General features: G+C 41.9%; 2 protein-coding genes across 9 annotated transcripts in view; one reads left to right on the top strand and one right to left on the bottom strand.

Annotated features, from left to right (window-relative positions):
* The window catches only part of LOC147034822 (uncharacterized), a 497,607-nt gene that overhangs the window by 61,143 nt on the left and 408,513 nt on the right, over positions 1–27,951 (top strand). The window lies entirely within an intron of this gene.
* The window catches only part of LOC147034823 (uncharacterized), a 54,478-nt gene that overhangs the window by 20,638 nt on the left and 5,889 nt on the right, over positions 1–27,951 (bottom strand). The gene's annotated exons all lie outside the window — the stretch shown is intronic.

The raw sequence follows: 27,951 nt of genomic DNA on the forward strand, positions 1-27,951 counted from the left end.
GACATCAGCCATGATAAAGCTTGCACTGTTCATGTGAGAAATTTCTGAGCACATCCTGAAGACTCAATAGCTGAGTGGGCTGTCACCGTGGAAGTCATGAGGTGTTTGGGTTTGAGTCCAAGGTTGAGTCAGAATATTTTTTCACACCAACCCCACACAGGAATATATATATATATATATATATATATATATATATATATATATATATATATATATATATATATATATATATATATATATATATATATATATATATATATGGGGGTATGTCCACCATCTCCCCAGTTAACCACCCTCTTGGCTCTTCACATGCCATGCTTCCATCAACAAACTGTGTTGTTTGTTGGATGTCCTGTCTGGGACACAGGTCCCATCAAAATCAAATTTGTGGCCAGATTGCAGGCAATGACTTGCAATGGTATTGTCTAAATGGGAGACTGTGTGCATACCCACATAAGACACACCTCTGATGCAAATTGCAAAAACTGGATGGTGGAAACAGCCGGGTAAGGTGAACAATAAACAACAACACTCAATCCCAAACACTACATCCATATCTGCACAACACTCAAATGAAATCTCAACAATCACACAACCCACACCTCATTACGTCCAATCTTGACATGAAACCAGCCATGTTCATGCCCCAGGAACACAAAAACAACAAGAAAAAGAGCCATCAGAGATTGCAGACCCTCGTCAGGACTTGGTTTGTGTGGTGTGGTGTGTGTTGTTTGTTCAGTTTCGTGTGGTGTATTTTGTGTGGCGTTTGTGGACTGGTATATTACGTAATTAATAAGAGAGATAATTAGAACTGCCACTTGATAACTGCTGGCAATGATGACCGGGTCCCAAGACGGCCCGCTTTGATGGCAACCCTGCTTTGATCGGACACCTGACCCTGAACCATGATGTTTTTTATCATTATTCAATTTCATTCAGAATGAGATTAAAATAAATTAAATTCAAATCAAATGGAAGACCAAATAGGTACAGACCTGTATTGGAGTAATCAGAAGGAACTCAAACAAGCAAAAAGAAAAGACGGTCATCAGGGGGAACCTGGATAGGATTCGTATTTCAGCTGCTACTCCTCTACCCTCAAATCCATCCAGGCACAGCCAAGTGACCCTTATTCAAAATTTTTTTAATAAAAAATAAATAAAAAAACAACCCAGATCAAAATATTAAATAATTCTGACTGACAGACAATGTTTCCAATCAAGTTGAAATTTAAAACATGTAATCCCCATCACCACTATATCACAATTGTGATGCTTCACATCGATTGATTAAGCTGTTCCAAAGAAAACATTATTTAATATTTTTCTTAAATGCAATATGGCTATCAAACTATGTCAGGTCAGGTCAGGTATGAGAGCATGCGCCGGAGCAGCGCGTTGCTGCGTCCACTTTCTGCCGGTACTCCAAGGGTCTCCGGCTGGCCATTCCCCAGGCAGATGCCAGGCCCATCCCCATCTGCTTGAGATGCCGATCAATCTGCTGCAACCACAAGGCACATGGTCGGCGCATTGGCCTCCTCCACTCACGAGGCTCCCTCGCTGAGAGAATCTGGTGAGCAGAATCTGTGTCAGTAAAATGAGCCACATGTCCATACAGCTGCAACTGACGTTCACTGACTATGTAGGTAACAAATCTCATTTGAGTCTCTCTCAGCAACCCTGGACACAAAGTCCGACCAGCGATAGCCAAGGATTCTCCGAAGAGACCTGGTAGCAAAGGAATTTAGTTGCCGTCTCAGATCCCTCGTCAGAGTCCAAGTCTCAGATCCGTAGAGCAAGAGTGGAAGCACAAATGACCTGAAGACTCAGACTTTCATCCTCCCGCACAGGTACCGGCAGCACTACACCCCATGATCTAGTGAATCTGTGACTCCCCAGGCCTGAACCAGATGTCTGTTGACCTCCAGCTCAAGCCAGCAGAGACAGGAATATCACTCCCAAGGAAAGTGAATCTCTCCGTGACCTCAACATGCTCACTGCAAACGGGTGCAGACAAGAGAGCAGCATCCAAGATGTCATTGAAAGCCTGGATCTTAGTTTTGACACAGGAAACCCAAAATCCCAGCAGCTCTGACTCCTCATTCAGCACCTCGAGAGCCCCCCAAAAGGATATCTCGAGTGCATCATTTGCGAAATCAAGGTCAGAGATCTTGACATTCCCAAATGATGCACCACAGCTTGATCTCTCTGACATCCTCCCCAGAATCGAGTTCATACAAGTGCTGAAAAGTGTGCGGGCCAGTACACATCCCTGACGAACTCCAGCAACAACTGGAAATAAATCAGAGATGGTATCACCACATCTCGCAGCACTGTCAGTACCAGAGTATAGTTCAGAAATCAGATTGATCAGTTTTGGTGGCACCCCACGAAGACCAATAATCCTCCAGAGAGCATCCTGATTCACTGAATCGAACGCTTTACAGAGATCAACATAGGCTCCAAGCAGCCCCTGCCGAAACTCTTGTCTGTGTTCGGTGAGGAACCGAAGAGCAAGGATACGGTCAATCGTTGATGTCCTTGGTGTAAAAATTGACTGCTCTGGATGCTGGCGCTCAAGCAGATGATGGCAAACCCTATCAAGAATTAGGGGAGCAAAGACCTTGCCCGACAATGAGAGCAGCGTCACCCCTTCATGGTTGTTGCAGTCATGGTGATCACCCTTCCTTTTCCAGAGAGGGACAACAAGGCCCCTCTTCCAGTCAGTTGGGATGATGCCTGTGTTCCAGGCAGAGCACAGAACTGCATGCAATGACATGAGTACAGCATTTCCACCAGCCTTGAAAAGTTCAGTATGGATGCCACAGATCCCAGGAACTTTACCCCATTTCAACCGGTTCATTGCAGTGAGTGTTTCCACAAATGAAGGCAGATCACAGTTGATTGGAGGGTCAAAATTGGAGTAGTAACACCACTGATATCCAACTCGATAGCTGGTGGATCAGCCTCGTTCAGCCGCTCAAAGTAATCGGCCCCACGGGCCTTCACTTTGCACTCCTCTGTCATCTCCTCTTGTCATTTATCTCCTTTGCCAAGACCCCACCAACCTCTGCTCTAACTGCAGTACACTGAGGGACGGGCTTGGATGAACGCAATGTGTGAATTCTCCTGTAAGCAGGATGAGAATCACTTGACCACAGGTGATGCTCTACCCCCTCACAGATTCTTCACACATAGGCCTCCTTGTCCACCCTTAGGGCACGTACAATTTTACCCCTCAGCTCTTTGAACAGCTCAGCTCTGCCATTCAGCCTGACCCTGTGACTGGTCAATGGTATCCAGTGTCCCTTGAGAGGCAAAATTCTTCTTCACCCTTTGGTGAATTCCAAGATATCCTATGGAAACATAAAGGAAAGTGGTCTTTAAGGCACTCCACAACTCTTCAGGATTCCCCATAGCACCCAGATCCCCAAATCCCCACTAAGCCTGTTCGCAAATTCCTCAGCTACCCTTTTTTTTTTTTTTTTTTTTTTTTTTTTTTTTTTGTATACCTTCGTCGAGGCTCGTATGAGAGCTAACACACAACTCACAGCAAGGAGGCATGAGACAAGAGGGGCGGGAGTGGAAGGGACAAAACATTGGGGAACAGACACAGGTGAACTGTGGAAGGGAGAGGGATGGGGATGGGACGGGGAACATGGCGAGGGGAAGATGGACATTAAAGGGACTTTCAGGAAGGAAAGCAGGAGAATTGAAGGAAGTGGGCTTGGGTGGATTATCGGGGGTAGAAAAGATCGAGGATTTGGATGGGGGAAGATAAGAGGTGGTGGTGAACAGCTGTTTTGAAAGCCTGAAGGGAAGAATGGGAAAGAATAGAGTGAGGAAGTTTATTCCAAAGGCGGGAAAAAGAGGAATGAAAGAGTGAAGATGAGCAGTGATTCGTGATTTTGGTAGTTTTACCAGAAGGGGGTTGTTGGCGGACCTTGAGCGCCCTGTGGAAATGTGGTTGTGACAAATCGCAGAGAGAGCAGGGGGGCAAGGCTGGAGAGGAGTCGGTAGAAGACAGAAAGACCACCGACCAACCTGCGGTGATTGAGTGAGAGGCCCAAAGACTCAGCTTCATTGCGGGAGATGCCAATGATCTTAAAAGCCCTGGTTTCGACAGCGTGAAGTCGAGAAAGGTGGGAGGCAGGAGCACCAGCCCAGAGGGGAGAGCAGTACTCCATCAGGCTACGGACAAAAGCTTTGTAAGTGGTCAGGAGCTCAAGAGGGCCGAGGAAGGACTTTGCACGACGGAGGATTCCCAGTCGGCGACTGGCTTTTGAGGCAAGGTTGGAAATGTGACTTTCCCAGGAAAGGTCATGGCAGATAGTGAGACCCAGAAGCTTGAAAGAAAAGACTTCTTCCAGAGGATTGTTGAGAAAGTGGATGGGGGGGTTTTGTAAACGGTCCTTTCGAAGAGACATAGTGAGAGTGTGAGATTTGTCTGGATTGAAAGACATGTTCCACGTGTTGGACCAGTTTGTGATTTTATCCAGATCTGCAGTGAGCGAAGAAGCTGCTGCTTGCCGGTCTGAGGGATGACAGATGGTACGGCAGAGGGTTGAGTCATCGGCAAAGAGAAATAGAGGATTTTCCACCTCTCAATCCTACCCTCTCATCCTTGAGCTTGCCAACATCCAGCCTTGGCTGGGATGGTGCCATTCTTCCATTTACGGTGCAACTTCAGAGTTGCTGCAACAAACCTGTGGTCAGAATTGAGGAACTGAGTACTCTTGTAGACCCTGCAGTAGACCCTTGTAGACCCTCAATCATACTCGAGCGACCATCAATGACCATATGGTCAATCTTCTTTGACACACCACCAGCGTTCGAACACCAAATCCAGCGATGAGCCTGTGGGTGCTGAAACCATGAACCAGCCACCCTAAGTCCATGACTTCTTGCAAAGTCAAGGAACTTCGTGCTATTCTGGTTCACAGTTCCAGACCTGTTGTTGGCTTAATGGCGAGAATGGTGGGCTTGGGATCCGAGGGTCCTGAGTTCAAATGCTGCTTGGCTGTTGAGTTAATACCAGGTGGGGTTGACTCAGCCTGGAGTTGACTCTGAGGTCGGCAAAATGAATCACAGCTTGCTGGTATCCTGCGTCAGAGTGGTGACCTGTCCAGGATTGTGCCCAATAGCTAAGGAGACTGCTTAGGCAGCACCAATGCTCTGCACAGAGTATGGTCCCAATGGATGGATTGATGGATGATTCCAGACCCATGGGGACCAACACATGTTTCATAACCATCCCAACCAGTTCCAGTTGTGCATTTAAATCCCCCATGATGAGAAGAGTATCTCACCTGGGGCACTGATCAACCACAGACTTGAGCGTGGCATAGAAAGCATCCTTTACGGTGAGATCACTCCCCTCATTCGGAGCATATCCAGAAACCTGGGAAATGACACCCAAGGAGTAACGAATCCCATGTCACATAATATGCTTGTTGACCGGTGTTACCTCAATTATCATTGGAGTCAGCTTATTGGACATAGCAGCAGCAACTCCTTGAGTATGATAACACCATCAGCGTGACCTCACCAATAGTAGTTGTAACCACCAGTCATTATCTGACCACAATCCCATCTCCGAACCTCAGAGAGTGCTGCAATAACGATGTCCTAAAGCTTGAGCTCAGATGATAAAAGAGACAGGTGATCATCCTCTCATAGGGATATAACATTGCAGGCACACCCCCCAAGGGACCGCCTCAGGTTAACCAAAGGAGACCACTGTCTGGTGGACGACACCTCAGCACCACCCCAACACACACTACCACAAACTGATCCGGGAAGGTTAACCAGTGGTTTTCCTCCTATCATCAAAGATTTGGGGTGAGGAAGGCTTTGCCTCAATCCCGTCAGCTGGTGAGCTGCTCTGCAGAAGGCAGCTGCATAGGAAGTACACCCATGGAGTGGGTTTCAGATTTTTTTGTGCTTTTTGTATGTTTTGCAGAAGGAAGGGTTTTACGGTGGCCGGAGTGCAAAATCCTGCCACCAACCTCCGAATAAAAAGTAACCCAACTGCCTGAGGACGTCCACAGACACATTTGGGCACTAGATATGGATGGCTGTTGTCTCACAAGGAGCTCCTCCACCCTTTAACCGATTATGTTTTTAATCCTGCTTGGTGTCCATATCATACACCCTCCTCACCAAGAAACTTGGTGGGGGAGACGGTTTAGTCGCTGACAACCCGACCATGAATCAGGTTCGTGCAGATTTACATGGTACCTGTCGCAAGTCTCAGATCTAATAAGACCTGATCTGACAAACCATGTGACTTATCAATTATTCCTTATCAACCTTGTATATGCATGCCTGGGGAACATTTGTGTGAAGTTTCTCCTCGATCTGTCCAGCCGTTCTGACGAAGAAGATTTTAATATGTTTTTGGGTAAATCTAATATGGCTGCCAAACTATTTGACCTATGACATCATATGTGTGAAACTTTTGTTCCTCATGGATAGGCAGTCATATGTGTAAAGTTTCACTTCGATCTGTTCAGCCATTTCAGAGAAGAAGATTTTTGAAGGTTTAAAAAAAAAAGAAAAAATAAAGAATATGGCTGCCGAATCACATGACCAATGACATCATGATCAAAAAAAAATTTTTTTGAACCATGTTATCCCTATATGACTCAAAATTTCATACTGATTTGATGTAGCATTCTACATATGCAATTATGAAGTCATAACGAAGGCACCTATAATGCCATAAGAAATCCCACTCCTTTCCCATGAGGAGTACTAGCAGTGTGCCAAGTTTCAATGATTTTATTGGCGTGGTTTCAGAGATACAGAGGTCCAATTTTTTTCGTTTTTCCAACATCGCTGCCACATCACATGACCTATGACATCATAATTGTCATTATAACATTCCACATGAGTATTCGCACGAATGGTGAAAATTTTGTCTGAATCCGATAAGCAGTTGCAGAAAAAAACACGAAAGTTCTGTGCGGACAAACAAACAAACAAACAAACAAGCAGTCATGGACTGGTACTTACGAAATCGTCAACTTGACCTCTGACCTTGTCTAATAAAAGCTGTCTCTCGAGAAGGTAGCGAAGAAAACCAGAAGTTGCTACGATGATTCTATACCAAACCATCAAAAATCGAATGTTTTGGATGTTTGACCTCATTGTGACCTTGACCTTTGACTGATTTTGACCAAAATCTAATCAGCACTAGCCATCACCCTCCTGAATCACGTGGTGTAATTTGACATTGGTAGCTTCTTCCGTTCTCAAGTTATCTGAACCAAACCATCAAAAATCGAATATTTGACCTCATTGTGACCTTGACCTTTGACCGATTTTGACCAAAATCTAATCAGCACTAGCCATCACCCTCCTGAATCACGTGGTGTAATTTGACATTGGCAGCTTCTTCCGTTCTCAAGTTATTGTGCCTACAAACAAACAAACAAGCAGTCATATACTGGTATTTACGAAATCGTCAACTTGACCTCTGACCTTGTCTAATAAAAGCTGTCTCTGGAGAAGGTAGCGACACAAACCAGAAGTTTCTATGATGATTCTGTACCAAACCATCAAAAATCGAATGTTTGACCTCAATGTGACCTTGACCTTTGACCGATTTTGACCAAATTCTAATCAGCACTAGCCATCACCCTCCTGAATCACTTGGTGTAATTTGACATTGGTAGCTTCTTCTGTTCTCGAGTTATCGTGCCTACAAACAAACAAACTAACAAACAAACAGAAACCAAAGTCATCAATATACTTACAAAATCTTTAGATTTCCTAAGTAACAAACAAACAAGCAGTCATAGACTGGTACTTACGAAATCGTTAACTTGACCTCTGACCTTGTCTAATAAAAGCTGTCTCTGGAGAAGGTGGCGACGCAAACCAGAAGTTTCTACGATGATTCTGTACCAAACCATCAAAAATCGAATGTTTGACTTCAATGTGACCTTGACCTTTGACCGATTTTGACCAAATTCTAATCAGCACTAGCCATCACCCTCCTGAATCACTTGGTGTAATTTGACATTGGTAGCTTCTTCTGTTCTCGAGTTATCGTGCCTACAAACAAACAAACAAACAAACAAACAAACAAACAAACAAACAGAAACCGAAGTCATCAATATACTTACAAAATCTTTAGATTTCCTAAGTAACAAACAAACAAGCAGTCATAGACTGGTACTTACGAAATCGTTAACTTGACCTCTGACCTTGTCTAATAAAAGCTGTCTCTAGAGAAGGTAGCGACGCAAACCAGAAGTTTCTACTATGATTCTGTACCAAACCATCAAAAATCGAATGTTTGACCTCAATGTGACCTTGACCTTTGACCGATTTTGACCAAAATCTAATCAGCACTAGCCATCACCCTCCTGAATCACGTGGTGTAATTTTACATTGGTAGCTTCTTCCGTTCTCGAGTTATCGTGCCTACAAACAAACAAACACACAAACAAACAAACACACAAACAAACAAACAAACAAACACACAAACAAACAGATGACGGAAGTCATCAATATACTTATGAAATCTTTAGATTTCGTAAGTAACAAACAAACAGACCCAAATGCAATACCCTCTCCTTCAGCAAGGATAACAAGTGTACTCACATACTCACTCACACACATACAACACCAGATCACAAGTCATTAAAAACAAAAAATATCAGAGCAGACCATCGATGATATCATTTGTCATATATTTTGCTTGATGGTTACAAGATAAATATAAAAAAGCACTCCTCCATTTACCCTCGAGCGCCAGCAAGTGACCAGAAATGAGTGTTCGTATCAGAAATAAAAACCGGACACATGCTGAAGCTCATGCCTATTGGCCTGAGGAAGCCTGCTGTGAAGCAGGTGAAACATCACGTGAGACCGGGTCTGCTCTTGCTTGTTGCTCAAATTAGCGAAGTAGATCTGGTTTATTTTTTGTTGGAAGCACCTTCTTCTTCTTTGAAAATATATCATCCAAACTGCCCCAATCTTATACAAAGTATCACAGACACCTTAAATTAAGGGGACTGTAGGTGCTTACAGTTGGGGTCTGGAACTTGGGTCCTACGTTGTGAAACTGTCCTGAAAATGACCTTACATAGAGCTATGTTATTTCTCAAACAATGGACAGAATTAAACCCATTTTTCATTCAAATACTATAACAGACATTTCTCCATCATATATGCTAAAAAAAATTGCAATGACCAACATTTTCTATGCATTTTGAAATATTATGCCTGGCTTTGGTTTCGTGGTCAGGGTGGCTGGCTTGGGATCCTAGGTTCCTGAGTTTGAGCCCTGTAAAACCGTTGAATTAACACCAGGTGGGGTTGACTCAGTCTGTCATCCTTCTGAGGTCAGCAAAATGAGCACTGGTGTACTGGTAATAGCGGCACTGCATCAGTGGCAAAGCTGTGCCCCCAACCAATGATGCAACCAGCAGCCACAAGGCTGTACATGTGAGAGTGTGTGCTTAAACTCCGCAATATCTGTGCTTTTCATCTTCAATATGTGATTATTCAAAAACTATTGAGTTCAGAATTTTGATTTTGCTACCATATATCATTATGTTTGATCATGCATTAATTTATATGTGGAAGCATCTACAAACACAGTGAACTCCTTGTCAATTAATATAAAATTAATGAAAAATTACAGGATAATTTAGTAATATTTACATTTCATGCACATACCTGTCAACTCATTAAAACTGTTTTTTTTCTTTCTTTTCAGATATCAAGTGCAGTTAATTGCTGAGTATGCCATGGAAATATGCTTAAACTTTGTGCAACATTCGGCTGTCCTGGAAATTACAGCAGAGAGCTCTACAGCAGAGTCGTACGTTTCCCCACGGATGAAGTGGAATGTGCCGTAGGGTTTAATGCGATGTCAAATTGTGCAGCCAGTCTGAATGGTCGAGATGAACTATTTGTCTTTGCATCACACTTTGACTGCAAATGGGTCCCGGCAAGAGGAAGAAAGTGACTTGTGGGACCTCAGACAGTTTTCATGGGAGTGCCGAAGTCATGCATGAAGTAGTCATTTATCTCCCCCAGGTCAACACCAATGACTTCAGCTGCTGTTCGTGAACAGCTTTGCAGAGAACACCTCGACAACAATGATAAGATTTGTAGGTTTGAAAAGTTCGCAGAGGACATTGCCAGACATTTTTTGGAGTTCAGCAGAAAGTTCAACGGAGATGATCTTTCCATGCTCAAAGTGGACGACATTGGAAGAAGAGTGGTCCATTTTCTCTCTTTCAAGAGAGTACAGTCATCCTTTTGATTCTTACAATTGATGAAGTTAGAGAAGTATGATAATGAGATTTCAAAGCAAAACTTAAAACTGCAGAAGCACAGTCTTCTGCACAGATCGTCTCAGATTGAGGAGGTCCTCACTGTTGTCAACAATCATGAAGCCACAAACAATGATTGTTTGGCCAGGGCAATGGAGGAGTTAAATTGTATAACAGAGATCCAAGATTAGCCACATTTCCAAATCCTGTAGGCACAGTTGCAAATGCTCTTGACTTCTCAAAACGATCTCGGATACACCAAGCATTTACTTATTGTTGCTGAAGAACTTCTCTATATCTCATCAGCCGCATACAGACTGTAAAGAAAATGCAGAGTAATTTCTCTCCCTTGAGAGCAGCCGATTCGAGATTTGATGTTCTATGACCAGAGCAATCCCTTGCCAACATCTTGTTTGATGAAGGAAAGCTAAAGTAAGCCATTCGCTTCACAGCAGGCCATGTTATTGGTCATGCCACCAACAAGCCCCAGCAAATGGCCATGTCTTCCCTTGTCATTGAATTATTTTGCCACCACAGAGTGCGAAGGCTTGTTATTTATTTGAAACCTGTGTCTATGCTTGATTCGAAGCAACTTCAGGTCATGCTGTAGGAAACTATCCAGGTTGTGGTGAAACGTGGTGGGCACCCAGTCGCATTAATATGTGACAACTGCCCTCTGAACCAGGGCATGTGTAGGGAGTTTGGTGGTTCAGGCAAAGTTTTGTTGGATTCCAATGGCATCAACACGTTCCCGGTCTATGACTGCATTCACATTGTTGTGTTACCGCCTGAATTAAAAATTGATTGAATTAAAAAAAACTTGTCAATGAGCGACACAAAATACCCCATAATGACAAAGTGAAAACATGTTTTTCAAAATATTTACAAATTAATTAAAAATGGAAAGCTAAAATGTTTTGAGTCAGTAAGTATTCAACACCGAGCAAATACTTTGTAGAAGAACCTTTGGCAGTGATTAGAGCTTTGAGTCTTCTTGGGAAAGACTGTATCAGCTTTACACATCTGGATTTGGGGAATTTCTCCCATTCTTCCTTGCAGATTTTCTAAAGCTCTGTCAAGTTGGATGGGGAGTGCTGGTGAACAGCAATCTTCAAGTCTTTCCAAAGATTCTTAATGGGATTCAACTCTGGCCTTTGGCTGGGCCACTCAATGACTTTCACCTTCTTGTTCTGAAGCCATTCCAGTGTTGCTTTGGTTGTATGCCTGGGGTTATTGTCCTGTTGGAACATAAATCTTTACTGCAGTCTCAAGTCTTTTGCACTCTGAAGCAGGTTCTCCTCAAGGATTTACCTGTATTTGGCTCCATTCATTGTTCCCTCTATCCTTCCTAATCTCACAGTCCTTGCTACCAAAAAGCATCCCCACAGCATGATGGTTCATTGTAGGGATGGTGCGGGAGCATCACAATGCTTCACGGTAGGGATGGTATGAGAATAGTGATGTGATGTGCCTGGTTTCTGCCAGATGTAGCGCTTTGCATTCAGGCCAAAGAGTTCAAATTTTGTGTCACCAGACGACAGAATTTTTTTCCTCATGCTCTCAGTTTTTTAATGCCTTTTTGCAAACTCTATGCAGGCAGTCATGTACCTTTCCCTCAGGAGTGGCTTCCATCTGGCCACTCTCCCATAAAAACAACTAGATTTGTGAAGTGCTGCAGAGATTGGTGTCCTTCTGCCAGGTTCCCCCATTTCAGCCAAGGAACTCTGTAGTTCTGTCAGAGTGGTGATTGGGTTCTTGGTCACCTCCCTGACCAAGGTCCTTCTTGCCCGGTTGCTCAGTTTGGTGGGACGGCCAACTGTAGGAAGACTGTGTAGTTCCACATTCTTTCCATTTACTAATGATGGAGCTCACTGTGCTCTTGGGTACTTTCAACACTCGAGAAATTGTTGTATACCCTTCCCCAGATCTATGCCTCCTCACAATTCTATCTCAGAGTTCTATGGACAGTTTCTTGGACTTCATGGTAGTTTTTCTGTTCTGACATGCATTGCCAACTGTGGAACCTTATATAGAAAGGTGTGTTTGTTTCTAAATCATGTCCAATCAATTGAATTTGCCGCAAGTGGACTCCAATCAAGTTGTGGGGACATCTCAGGGATGATCAAAGGAAATTGGATGCACCTGAGCTCAATTTGGAATGTCATAGCAAAAGGGTTGATGACTTATTGATGCAAGTCATTTCAGCTTTTCATTCTTAATCAAGTTGTAAAAATTTTAATCAATAAAAACATGTTTTCACTTTGTCATTGTGGGGTATTTTGTGTAGATCAATGACATTTAAAAAAATTTAATCCATTTTAAGTTCAGGATGTAACACAACAAAATGTGTCAAAAGTCAAGGGGTGTGAATGCTTTATGAAGGCATGCTACATCTCTGTGTGTGTGTATGTATGTATGTGTGTATGTAATATGTATGTATATATATATATATATATATATATATATATATATATATATATATATATATATATATATATATATATATTAGTAGTAAGGCTGAAAAAACATAACCTCTATCCATCTGTTTGGGTAATTCTTAAAATTTGAGAATCAATTCCTTTTCTGAACTGCTGTTTCAATTCCAAAAGTAATCGGTTCTGATTCTTCACCAAAGTCTAACCAATTCGTTTTTGTCACACACCCAACCTGCTCAACTAGTTTTGTCTGGATCTGTCTCTATTTTTTGAATATCATGCGCACAGACAAACAGGGGTGAAAAACATAACACCTCCATCCATCTTCGGTGGCAGAGGGAATGAAGAGAAACAACTTAAGCCTAAAATTTATGTTCCTGAGTGAATAAAATCAGTGGCACGTTTTATACATCTGTCATGCCAAAGAAGGAAAAGTTGCTTCAAATTAATCCAAACGTCTGGGAAAATTGAAATATTTTTCAATTACAAAAAATAATTGAACCCAGTTTACAAGAAAACAGATGACCGCTCCTCGATCGCTTGTGACTTTTTTATTTGTTTAATTTGCTGTTAATAAATATGCTGCGATATACTGCAGCAGGATATCTCAAAATATTATGAACAGATTCAGACAAAACATGGTGAAGTAGTTGGGTTTGTGACAAGAACAAGTTAGTTCGATTTTTGTAAAGATCCAGTCTTTCAGTGTGATACAAAAGGTAAACTGTTCAGCCTGGCAGTGATAAGTGCGCTACCGAGTGCCGTTCCACTTCATGTTCCGTTGTGCACTGTGAATCTTGTCAAATTGGGGTTTCATCATTGACAGGAACGTTGTGCTGCAGTGATAGTTGGTGGATGTAAATTTAAAGACAGCCACACTACAAAATATCAACTTTCGGAAATGCTTCCTGTCAACACTTTCCTGTACAAGCTACTATGTTTTTAAAGTATACAAAAGATGTGAGGCTCGCGTCGGCATGTGTTGGGGGACAAGATGAGCAATAAATTTTATCAACTAAAAGTTAAAATGCATGTGTGTACCACCACGGGCAACGAGAGAAGGCTAACGTTGTCACTTTTTGCCCTGATGGAAAGGCAAACACTTGAAAGGTGAGTTGCACCTCGTTTCCCCACGTTCTTCTTCGTCTACTTCTTCTTTCTTTAATGGCCATAATTATTGTGACATTATTTTGGGGTTGGCCGGGGGAATTGTTGGCCCAAGTCTATAACGAACTGGCTTGCAAGACCTGACGTTCGACTAAGTAGTTAGGAGAGGAATTTTGAATTTGACTATGGTGCTATGCGATAGCTCGCATACTCTTCGTGAAGGACACATGGGATTTTAAAGTTCACCAACTATTGCTGGGAGCTGGGACACCAGTTGAACATCCATCCAAGGGACAGCACACACTGATGAATCACCGTGCACTGAAACTCCTGTGAAAACAGCTTATAGCTGGGCTGAGATTCAAACCTCGGCTAGGCATCTCAGAGGTGAGTGTACTCATTTCCCCACATTGGTGTACTTCATTGTTTCTTCTAATGGCAACTTGTAAACTTTTATAAACCATACTTTTGAACTAGTTTTATTGGTTGTGTTGATTTAGAGAATTTGTTTTAACTTGATATAATCTAGACACCACAAATGATAAAACACAAAATATCTAATGTATTTAATTGTATGGAATCACACTGGATTTGTCGGGCGTACTCTTCTGAAGTTTTGCTTTGATCACTCATTTCTGTGGCCTCATTAATTTCCTTGTTTCGCGTCAGTGTTCACGTCAGTGTTCCAGACTCCCTGGTTTTTTTATTATTATTATTTTTTTCTTCGGTATGACGGTGATGTTGACACCGATTTCTAGTGCAGTTATGATTTAAATCGTTGAGCGGCAGCCTATTAATTATATTATATTATAACCGCATGAGATATCGAACTGTCAACATCACCGTCATACCGAAGACAAAAAAGAAAACAACAACAAAAAAAACAGGGAGTCTGGAACACTAACCATTACCTTGACATGTTTCGACTTTATTATGAGTAACTTACAAGTAACGTGTGTGGATGTGTGTCAACGATCGCGTAACGTGCCAACAACTTATGGCCAGCGTTATGCGGAACGTGTGAGTCATACGCTGGCATACGGCGAAAAATTTCAAGCATGGAAAATTTGTCTAACAGCTCGGCATACTATGACGAATGACAGCGTACTACGACGTATGCCAGCGTATTATGCCGTATGCCAGCGTGCTCTTAACATATACAAACTTACCCATAACGTATTCGATGTGTGCCAGCGTTTTAGCGAAATTTTTCATACGTCAGGCATACGCTGGCTAAATCGTCAAGGTGTGACAGGGCCTGTAGCAATTACATAACTCAAAGCATTCTTTCCCTTTATTTCCACGTGGACAAGTTATTCCTGTTGCAGTTGACGGTGACAAACCTTTTTAGTGAGTGTACTCAGAGGTGAGTGCATTCCATGTATGATTTTATAATAGCCCCACTATAATATGACACTATTCCACTTATTTCTTTCCAGCTATTATCCTTATATTCACTTGCTATGGTATTTAAGTCAGTAGTTATTGTTTAACGTGAATTGATGTGGGGTAAACCAACCCCGCAAAAAAGAATAATAACAGTACTTACTGTGACCGATACTATTTATTTGGGATAAGCATCTTTGTAAATTCACCTGGTACCAAAATAAAGTTGAGTACATGTACATTTACATTTTGTTTTTTTCCAATATCGTTCCCATCTCAATTGTGGATGAATTGGAAAGTCAAACATTTGGTAAGGGAAAATATGGGGTGGGTGGGGGGGGGGTAGAGGGAGAAGGGTGCAAAAATAGCCTGACTACACTTGTATCAATGGTATCTTCTCAAAATGTCTTTGAACTGTACAGTTATGTTGGAGGGGGGTACAAATTAACTAGCATGTTTGGTTAGCGTAGTCCATGTGTTTGTGTAGTCTAAAGCATTTTCTGCAACCAGGGACCCATTAGATTGAAGTTGGGCTATATAGTTGACATTGGCATTATACAGGAAATTGAAATTCACATGTGTTCTCTCTTATAGACAGAAAAGGCAGCTAGACAAGCTTGGAGAGGGCTGCATCATCTGGATGTGTCTTCATTTGTGTTTGGGCTGATAAATCGCCCCTCGCGACGGGCACTTTGAATACAAGACATCTGGCATTGCACCGGCCATCACAAAGACCCCACATCATTGGCTCAGGTGGCGTTGCTGGCAACACCTAATCAACATGATATTGCTATGTTGATGACAACATGCCAGCGATGCCGAGACAGGAGGAAAGAATGTTTGAAAGTGTAGTGCTTGGCTACGGAGGAGATGTTAAAAGGCCATGGACCCATTAGTTCTCTCTGCTTTTCCCTCTATTTGCTCTTTTCATTCACTGTTCTCTTCCCACTCTTTTCTCCTGTACTTTGCTACTCTCCTCACTCTCTGTTTGAAGCTGAGTGGCTCTCAACAGGGGGCGAATCAAATTGGTCGGAGCTGGGTACACTTACACTTTCTCGGGGGTGGAGCGAACCAGGGATGCTTCCACTTGCCGTCAGTGCGGAGCAAGCCTACCTTCAGGGATGTCAGAGTGCTGATCTATGCCACCCTGCAGTCCTTCCCCATGCTTCATTTTGGAGACTTGCCTACCCATATCCTTCAAGAACTTGTCTGGTTTCTCCCCTGAGGATGTGAGTTGAAGGGTGCATGTGACACCATAGGTTGTGTCTATATTTAGTGCGATCCATTCCATCCATTGGAACCATACTCTGTACAAAGCGTCGGTGCTGCCGAAGCAGTTTCCTTGGCTATTGGGCACAATCCTGGATGGGTCGCCACTTCGACGCAGGATACTCGAACGACTTGATTATCCCAGCAAGCTGGTACTCATTTTGCCGACCTCAGAAGGATGGCAGTCTGAGTCAACCCCCTGGTGAAGTAATTCAGCGGGCAACGTGGCTTGAACTCAGGACCCTTGGATCCCAAGCCGCCACCCTAACCACTGAGCAAACACCAGGCTATTTAGTGCGATGAAACTGATCAAGTCGAATGCTGTTGGTCATGTAGACCCTCTGTCTCACCACAGAACAGTAGCTGGGCTGGGTCTGCTGTGCAGAATTGACATTGGGAAAGCACCAGAACTCCTGCACACACTCATGCCTCATGGAGCAGCACCATCTATGAGAACTGGAAGGGCTAGAGCACTCGGAGCACATGTTCCGGAGCTTTCGAGCCAAGCGACACGAACCAGACTGGAAAATGGAGGAAACACGTCCATGACAGGTCCTTCCAACTATCACTCTTGTCTGCAAAACTATGGTGCTATGGTGCAAAACTATCCAACTCCGAATACCTAAGGACATCGTCAATGGAAGTAGAGATGCAAAGTCATTTTGTGGGAGGGCTCATCGGCAGTTGATGCAGCAATGACATACCAAAATGGATCAGAAATTAAATTAGTTTTGTTTTAAGTTTTTAATTTTGCATATAGTTTGAGCAGCTCTCAAATGTTCAGCCTGGTCATATGTATGTGTGTGTGTGTGTGTGTGTGTGTGTGTGTGTGTGTGTGTGGGTGTGTGTGTGTGTGTGTGTGTGTGTGTGTGTGTGTGTGTGTGTGTGGGTGTGTGTGTGTATATGTATGTATATATATATATATATGTATATATATATATTTATATGTATATGTGTATGTATATATATATATATATATATATATATATATATATATATATATGTATATGTATATATATATATATATATATATATATATATATATATGTATATATATATATATATATATATATATATATATATATATATATATATATATATATATATATATATATATATATATATATATATATATACACACACACTAGGTGAATGCACCCGGCATTGCCAAGGTTCTTTTTGAATGAACTTAATATTCTGTACATCGGTCTGACGTTAGCCCAGTATCAGTTCCCTGTTGGGCCATGGTAGTCATAGCCTAAGGGGGTTGGTGAGGGGAACCCCCCCCCCCACCCCCGGCCGTGGGGCCTCGCCACCTCGCCTTTCCCGGGGCCCGTCCCGACATTCTTTGTTTCAGAGGTTTAAACCATCTTTCACCATTCAGGAGATTAGCGCGTGCAGAGCCAAAGGCGGTTGGTAAGAACACCTCACCTCCACATCATTCAAGATAACTCTCACTGTGCAATTCAAAAGACCTCACCACACGTTGCGATAGAGGCATTAAGGCAAAATGCAAAAATGCAAAAAAAAAAAATTCATGCAAAAAAATAAGGCAGGCTTGCTTTAACTGAGAACAAGCACCTGAGTTGCCGTGTTGTCATGATTTACACAAAGCAGAATTCAAGCATTTATTTTGCAAATTTAATTTTAATATTCGTGATAATTACATTTTTAAAAGCAATTTAAGATGAAGATTTAAGAAGAAAAAAAACTTTAAAAAAGGGAAAAAAATATATATATATATATATATATAAATAAAATATATTTTTTAGGACATACACACGAGAGAACTAGGTGCAGGCCAGAAGTTTAGTACAATTTCACCAAAGTTTGAGTAAGTAGTTCAGTGACAACACAACACAACACAAAGATGTATGTATATATCCACAAATAAATGTCAATGTGTGTGCATGTGCATGTGCATCTCCTTCATAACTCCAAAACCATAAAACCTAGCAGCCTGAAACTTTGTACGCACACGAAGAAAACTCCACGGAAGTGCAAGAGTGAAAATTGGGTGTTTGGGTTAATTAAAACATCCCTTTTGAAGATAAGTAACGGCCTTATTTAATTATATCCTATATCAGGCAATTCACGGCCACCTCGTTCTCTTAATGCGTTTCTTGGGTAACCTCACTGGGGTCTGAAGCCGCCATGTTTTTTGGCCTGCTCAACTCTGCCTTGACTTGGAACAGGCCGCAATGATTTCTTCACGATAAAGCTTGTTTTTCACTTTCCTCGCTCATATTATCGAATGCCTGTTCATAATAGCTACAAATTGCTGTATACATCGCTTTTGCAAGTCCTTTTTTTTCAAATTGGAAGCTTGGAGCAATTTCATGCATTATATGATACTATTTTCCACGATCTACTCGCATGGAATAATTAAAGTATTTCCTCGAAATATTATTTCGCTTTTTGGGATGGGATATCGTCCAGACTAAATAAGTGTCGAAATCTGTTGTGAAATCTGATAATATGAAGAAATAATGAGTCTTGTAATTAAGCCAATATAACTATTTACTTCAGCAAGCAAGGCTATCTATGTTCCTTCATTCTCCATCGATACACAAGAAAATGTGAAATTTCCAAAGCATTAAACTTACCTTTATCTACTCTTTGAGGAATTATTTTGAGCGAACAAAAAATTTAGGATTGTGCCAAAATTAACCAGCTTCATTGAGCTTTATGATTTAATGCATTCACTGCTGGACCTCACACTGTGTCCACAAGAGGGACTGCCTATCCCCAGAATCTACCAGATTTGTGTCGATATTTTCAGAGGTTTTGCGAGGTGCTTCACAGGGAATTAAAGCAAATCTGGTGAAAAACGGATGTTAAAAAATAAAACTTTTCAAGTTTGCTTAGAGCCCGAACCAATGAACCATATGATGCGCGCACACATGTTCAGACAAGATGGTGGATTATTTATCTGCAATCTCTATATCACGGGTGGCAACGCTATGTTCCCTCCTTCTCCATCGACATACACGAAAATATGAAATTTCCAAAGCATTAAACGAATCTTTTTCTACTGTTTGGAGATTTACATTGAGGGAACAAAAAATTTGGGAACATGCCAAAATTAACCAGCTTCATTGAGCTCTATGATTGATGCATTCTCTGCTGGACCTCGTGCCCTGTCCCCCAAAGGGACTGCCTATTCGTAGTATCTGCCAGATCTGTGTCTATATTTTTGGAGGTTTGACGATGTGCTTTACAGAGAGTCAAAACAAATCTTGTAAAAACTGGACGTTTTATAAAACAAGTTCCAATGCTTGTGTGGACCCCAAACTGATGAACCACATGGTGCATACACAGATGAGCAGGCAAGATGGAGAACGATCTGCAACGTTTATTTCATGGGCAATTTAACTTTGCGATGTCTCCAGGTTTATTCTGCATTAAGCTGCAACTGTTTTGTGGATAAAGTCATTATTTGAATGAATTCATTTTATTTAATTTACTGCTGCGTGTGTGGTGAAGACAGGCTTTAAAGTTAAAGGGATCCTTTATGGTATGCAGTGACACAGCCTGGCCAACCATTCCTTATCAACCATTCAATTGGAGTCCTTGCGTGATCCCTTGCATGGGATCATATCCCTTAAGCCACTTGTTGAGCACCCGATGTTGACAGTGTCGTTCTGAGCGAATCGTTCACTCTCTGCGAACGCTTTTGCCACGCCACGTTACCCTGAGCGAGTGGTTCGTGCTCCGTCACCCTGAGCGAGTGGTTCGTGCTCCGTCACCCTGAGCGAGTGGTTCGTGCTCCGTCACCCTGAGCGAGTGGTTCGTGCTCTGTCACCCTGAGCTAGTGGTTTGTGCTCCGTCACCCTGAGCGAGTGGTTCGTGCTCTGTCACCCTGAGCTAGTGGTTTGTGCTCCGTCACCCTGAGCGAGTGGTTCGTGCTCCGTCACCCTGAGCGAGTGGTTCCTGCTCTGTCACCACGAGCGAGTGGTTCCTGCTCCGTCACCCTGAGCGAGTGGTTCGTGCTCCATCACCCTGAGCGAGTGGTTCATGCTCTGTCACTCTGAGCAAGTGATTATTGATCTGTCACCCTGAGCAAGTGGTTTGTGCTCCGTCGCCCTGAGCGAGTGGTTCCTGCTCTGTCACCACGAGCGAGTGGTTCCTGCTCTGTCACCACGAGCGAGTGGTTCCTGTTTGGTCACCCTGAGCGAGTGGTTCATGCTCCGTCACCCTGAGCGAGTGGTTCGTGTTCCGTCACCCTGAGCGAGTGGTTCATGCTCCGTCGCCATGAGCGAGTGGTTCCTGCTCTGTCACCACGAGCTAGTGGTTCCTGCTGGGTCACCTTGATTGAGTGGTTCGTGCTCCATCACCCTGAGCGAGTGGTTCATGCTCTGTCACCCTGAGCAAGTGATTCTTGATCTCTCACCCTGAGCAAGTGGTTTGCGCTCTGTCATTCTGAGTGCGTTGTGAAATAACACCCGATTTCTGAGCCTTTTGCTGTATTAACGTGTTTTCTAAATTACCAAGGCAAAATTTTTTCCACCTGTCACATGCAGCTGTTTATAAAGAATAATGTTTGTGAACATAATTCTGAAATGTTTGTGAACATGTCCCTGAAATAAATGCAACGTTGTTTTTCGGTGAAGCTACTCAAGGTTTCTGGGTTGGATGCAGTCCACTGCAGTTGGAAATCACACGAAATCTAACCTGAAGATTCCTGAAAAATTGCCGATATCGGCCAAGCACGTGTGTGTGTGTGTGTGTGTGTGTGTGTGTGTGTGTGTGTGTGTGTGTGTGTGTGTGTGTGTGTGTGTGTGTGTGTGTGTGTGTTGTTCATAAAGCATAACATTTTCTCTCTGCTCACTCCCCTACCCCTACCTCTCTCGCTCTCTCTCCCTTTCTTTTCCAATCCTTGCTCTATCGCCTCCCAATACAGTGGAGCTCCCTCCTCCCACATCTCCTCTCTCACTCTCCCCTTCCCTCTTTGTCTCTGTCTTTGGACATATCTGGATGGTGGTTAAGTCTGGATGCTGTTTGTGTCCGGATATGTCCGGGCAGTGTTTGTCTCTGGATGTATCCGAGTGGTGTTTGTCTCTGGCAAGCTTGGCTCTGGATGTGTCCTGAGACAAACACTACCTGGAAGAAGCAAATGATATGCAAAACTTACTCATACACTGACTTTCATTTTTTGGTCCCCCGTGTCCTAAATGTGTACATAATACCTTGCTACAAGCCATAAGAGTGTAAGGGGTCTGAATGGTGTTAATGTCTCAGGGGTCAAAAGAGTATTAGGTGTACTCAGGGTCTTAACGGTCTTGGGGCATTAACATTCAAACAGGACGTGATTAATAGGCAAAAAGTCCTCACAGCTTCTGGGACTGACTCACGGCTTCACTGCCTCACCGTGCTTTTCGTTTATGCATATGTATATGTAATCTTCTTCTTGTTGTTGTTCTTCTTGGACACATACTCTTGAACAGAACACTGGAACTGTCAAAGCAGTTTTTCTTGGCTATTTGGCACAATCTTGGATGGGTCACCACTCCGACCATTTCTTGGAATACAGTTGTGCAACCGATGCTGTGTCCATCTACCATCCATCCATCAGAACCATACTCTGTGCAGAGTGTTGGTGCTGCCTAAGCAGTCTACTTGACTGCACAATCCTGGACGGGTCACCACTCTGACACAGGATAATAGTAAGCTGGCACTGATTTTGCCGACCCCAGGAGGAAGACAGGCTGAGTCAACCCCACCTGGTGTTAATTCAGCAGTCAACACAGCTCAAACTTAGGACCACAGGATTCCAAGCCAGCCACCCTAACCACAAAGCCAGCACCAAGCATTTATTATTATATATATATATATATATATATATATATATATATATGAACGTGGAGTGTGACAAGCACTCCCCCAATCCCCATTGAACATGGTCCTACACCAAAGCATCACCTCCAACACAGAGGCCTCAGCCTGGAAACTCTGTCAAACAGTCAAAGATTACATGGTCGACATCAGTTAAACATCAAACGGAGCTGCCTATTCGGTTTCAGGCTTATTTGCCCTCATCAGGAGAGCATATCAATAAATATCGAACCAATGATGACCACATTCGTCGCTTATACATCAGATGCACCTCCTGACTGTTACGGTGAGCATCGCCACAGATTATGTCTCACACGGTGTAGGACGATGTCCAGTGGGGATCGGGGGAGAGCTCATCACACTCCACATGTTTCGATTTACCCGCCGATCACGTCACGTGCCTTCTGGTTGAATGGTTTACATTAGTGGGAACAATCGTCTGGGTGGCACACAGATGGTCACTCTTTGCAGATTGTGCGGTTTTACCGTGTGAGACATAATCCACGGTGATGCTCACCATTTCAGTCAGGACATGTATCTGATGTATAAACGAATAATGTGATCATCATTGGTTCGAAATTTATTGGTACACTGTTCTGATGAGGGCAAATATGCTTGAAATCCAGATAGGTGAATTCCTTTGATGTTTGACTGCTGTTGACAATGTAATCTTTGTCTGTTTGACAGTCGCCAGTCTGAGTCCTCTGTGTTGGAGGTGACACTTTAGTGTAGGCCTATGTCCAATGGGGATCGGGGGAGTGCTTATCACACTCCACATGTTTCGATTAACCTGCCGATCACATCACAAGCCTTCTGGTTGAATGGTTTGCATTAGTGGGAACAATTGTCTGTGTGGCAGACAGATGGTTGCTCTTTGTGGATTATGCAGTATTACCGTGTGACATAATCTGCTGCGATGCTCATCACAACAGTCAGGAGGTGCATCTGATATATATATATATATATATATATATATATATATATATGTATATGTATATGTATATGTATATGTATATGTATATGTATATGTATATGTATATATGTATGTATATATATATATATATATATATATATATATATATGTATATGTATATGTATATGTATATGTATATGTATATGTATATGTATATGTATATATGTATGTATGTATGTATATGTATATGTATATATGTATTTTAGACTTATCAATATTTTATATATATTAATATTATATATTTATATTTTAATATAATACATGCATATATATATATATATATATATATATATATATATATATATATATATATATATATATTATATATTTTTATATGATACTGGAGGACCCGTGAATCCATGGGGTTCCTGTTGGGACAGTGGTTGATGAAAAAAATTATTTCAAAAAAAAAAAGATAGCTCCAGCGAACTATACCATTGAGGTAGCTTTTAAAGGTCGCGGTAGCGAACTATACCATTGATTAATTTCTCCCGAAGAGTACTTCACTGAATCGGGAATTGATTTTTTAATAATTTTTTTCGTTGCCCGATTTGAACACAACTTAATACTGCAGACCACAGCAGAATGGTGAGTAATGTGGCCCTAAAAATTTCGCGCTATCGTGTACCGTTTTGGCTGAATTTCAGGAACATACCTACATACATACATAAATACATACAAGATGAGAGTTTTAGTAATATATAGAAGATGTAATATATAGAAGATGTAATATATAGAAGATGTAATATATAGAAGATGTAATATATATATATATATATATATATATATATATATATATATATATATATATATATATATATATATATCTTCTTCTGCTTTCGGCTGGTCCCGTTCGGGGTCGCCACAGCGGATCATCCGTATGATCCGCATAGTGATTTGGCACATGTTTTACGCCGGATGCCCTTCCTGACGCAACCCTGGTCGCCTCTTACGACACAGGGATATGGTACACCTATTTTAACCGGGGTATACACCGGCCCAGTACACTGGTACTCATTTCACCGACCTCGGAAGGATGACAGGCTGAGTGAACCCCCTGGTGTATTAATTCAGTGGCTCAACGGGGATTGAACACAGGACCTTTTGGATCCCAAGCCGCTGCCCTAACCACTGCGCCAACACCAGGCTTAATATATATATATATATATATATATATATATATATATATATATATATATATATATATATATATATATATATATATATATATATATATATATATATATATATATATATGTATGTATACTTATTATTAAAAACACACCACCACGTAACCACCATGTTTTTAAATACACCTCTTAATGGAGTTCTCTCATCTTAATGCAGTTAAGATTTGTGGCCCTTCATGGAGATCTCTCATCCCCTCTTCCTGCCCAGGCTGGAGTTCCTCAAGCCAGTGTTCTGGACCCTGTTCTTTTTCTGGTGTTCATCAATGTTCTCTCCGACCCCCTGGAAAATCCTCTTTATCTATTTGCAGATGACACCACCCTCTGCCATACCATCTGTCATCCCTCAGATTGGCAAGCAGCAGCCTCTTCACTCTCTGCAGATCTGGATAAAATCACAAGCTTGTCCAACATGTGGAACACGTCTTTCAATCCTGACAAATCTCACACTCTCACGATGTCACTCCGAAAGGACCAGCTGGAACACCCCCCCCCCCATTTACTTTCTCAACAATCCTCTTGAAGAAGTCCTTTCATTCAAGCTTCTGGGTCTCATTATGTGCCATGATCTTTCCCGGAAAAGCCACATTTCCAAGCTGGCCTCCAAAGGCAGTCGCCAACTGGGCATCCTCCATCGTGAAAAGTTCTTCATAAGCACAACTGAGCTCAAGCTTTCGTCCACATCCTGATGGAGTACTGTTCTATCCTCTGGGCTGGTGCTCCTGCGACTCACCTTTCTTGGCTTCACGTTGTGGAAACCAAGGTATTTAATATCATTCGTATCTCCCACGATGAGGTTGAGGTTTTGGGTCTCTCACCACAGGAGGGTCGGTGGTCTTTCTGTCTTCTACCATCTCCTCTCTGGCAATGGCCCCTCCCTGCTCTGTCTGAGATATGTCCCCACCCCAATATTTCCGCAGGGCACTCAAGGTCTGCCAGAAACCCCCTTCTGGTAAAACTACCAAAATCAACAATCACTGCTCACCTTTACTCTTTCAATTCCTCATTTTTTTCCTGCCTTTGGAACAAATTCCCACACTCTCTTCAATCCCACTCTTCCATCCAGGTCTTCAAAACAGCTGTTCACCACCATCTCTTATCTTCCCCCATCCAAAACCACAATTTTTTCTATCACCTCTATACCACCACAAACCCACCTGCTTCAAATCCCCTGCTTTCCTTCCTGAAAGTCCCTGTCATGTAAGGACCTGAAAGTCCCTGGAGTGTCCATCTTGTTTTCCCTGTATACCCCACCCCAGCCTCTCCCTCCACAGATCTCCTCATGTCTGTTCCACACTGTTTTTTCCTTCCCTCTCCCACCCCTCTTGCCTCCTGCTCCCCTTGTTGTGCGCTTCTGTGGGTTAGTTCTCATATGAGCCTCGACACTGTATACAAAACAAAACAAGAACAAAAAAAACCCCACCTCACCACCACGTGGTTCGAAACAACTGCCACTGTGCAATTCAAAACACCTCACCATATGTTGCTCGAGAGACCGGCTTGTTTTAACTGAGGATAAGTACATGAGTTGCTGTTTTGTCAAGATTTACACCAAGTAGAATTCAAACATTTATCTTGCAAATTTATTTGTAATATTCATGACAATACAAATGTTGAAGCAATTTAAGTTGAAGATTTAATTTTGAAAAAAAGAAAAACTTTTTTTTCAAAAAAATTCAAAACAAATACCCTTAGGACATAAACACGGAAGAGGAAGGTGCAGCCCGGAAGTTTGGTACGATTTCACAAAAGTTTGAGGGAGTAGTTCAGTGACAACACAACAAAAGACAGACACTGCATATATATATATATATATATGTATATATATTTGTATGTGTAATTTTATATATGTATATACATGTATGTGTATATACACACACATACATGTATATACATATATAAAATTACACATACAAATATATATATATATACATATATACATATAAATATATACATATATATATATATATATATATATATATATATATATATATTTATATATATATATATATATATATGAGTCAAAATCAGCGAAGGTGTTATATTTTTAGGCCATGAGAAAATCATTCAATAAATTTCTACTATTTGAAAAAAATGGTCCATTAATGGTTGGATACTTCAGTATAAATTTCCAGGAGATAAAAAAGACAGTTTCAGGCACATATATTAAAGTCTGAGGAAAAAGGAGGGAAACAATTTTTTTGAAGGCCCTGAGCATCACTTTTTTCATTGACCAGTTTCACACTGCTTTTATTGCCTTTTCTGGATTTGTATTTGCAATATATATATATATATATATATATATATATATATATATATATATATATATATATATATATATATATATATATATATATATATATATATATATATCTTCTTCTTTCGGCTGCTCCCGTTAGGGTCGCCACAGCGGATCATCCGTATGATCCGCATAGTGATTTGGCACATGTTTTACGCCGGATGCCCTTCCTGACGCAACCCTGGTCGCCTCTTACGACACAGGGATATGGTATATATATATATATATATATATATATATATTTAATTTAAAGGTCAACATCTAAGGTTATGTATGAACATAAATTTAATCATCCGTCCTTTACTAAATAAAAAAATATGTGGTTTAAAATTCCGCTTGTGCACGTTAGTGCGTCCGTCAAAATAGTCTAGGGGCTCAGGGTTGAGTTTACTTCCAGATGGCAGCAGCATGTACTGAAATAGTGTCATGGCCATGTCTGTATGCTAAGTTCCTGAGGGCATGTAACCCATTTTGTACCCCAAAGCTTTTCAGTATTGAAAGACCGAGGAATGAAAACCAACCCGACCACGTCCATCGTGAATATAACGTGCGTAATCCAGGCCATCGACTCCCACCAACGGTGGATCACGTGAATGGTCTGCACCCGGTAATAGACTTTTGACCATGCCGGTGCGTATTACGTCATCCAAATCTGTGGAAGAAGTCAATAATGACGACATATTTGAAGGAGTCGGTGTCGGTCATCTTTCTATAATTCCAGCAATCCCTGTGTGTGTGTGTGTGTCTGTCTGTCTGTCTGTCTGTCTGTCTGTCTGTTTGTCTGTTTGTCTGCGACTGCAGTTTCTCGACGACTGCCGGTCCGATCGGATTGAAACTTGCCAGGAATATTGCCTGGGCCCCGCAGATATGCCTTTTCAAGGTTTGATGTCAATCGGACGAGCGGTTCCCAAGTTACGGCCATTTATCTGTCGACCAATGACAAGACACGGTGATATGACATCACGAATGACGTCACAATTAACGTTTGTTTATTTATTTATTTATTTATTTATTTTTATTTTTGCACGATTGACGGTCCGATCTGATTGAAACTTGCCAGGAATATTGCTGGGGACCCTCGGATGTGCCTTTTCGAGGTTTGATATTAATCGGACAAGCGGTTCCCAAGTTACGCCATTTATCTGTCCACCAATGACAAGACA

Source organism: Eptatretus burgeri, chromosome 1 (genome assembly GCF_056783735.1).
Source record: "Eptatretus burgeri isolate ZD-2024b chromosome 1, Ebu_testis_v1, whole genome shotgun sequence".
NCBI classification, from domain to species: domain Eukaryota; kingdom Metazoa; phylum Chordata; class Myxini; order Myxiniformes; family Myxinidae; genus Eptatretus; species Eptatretus burgeri.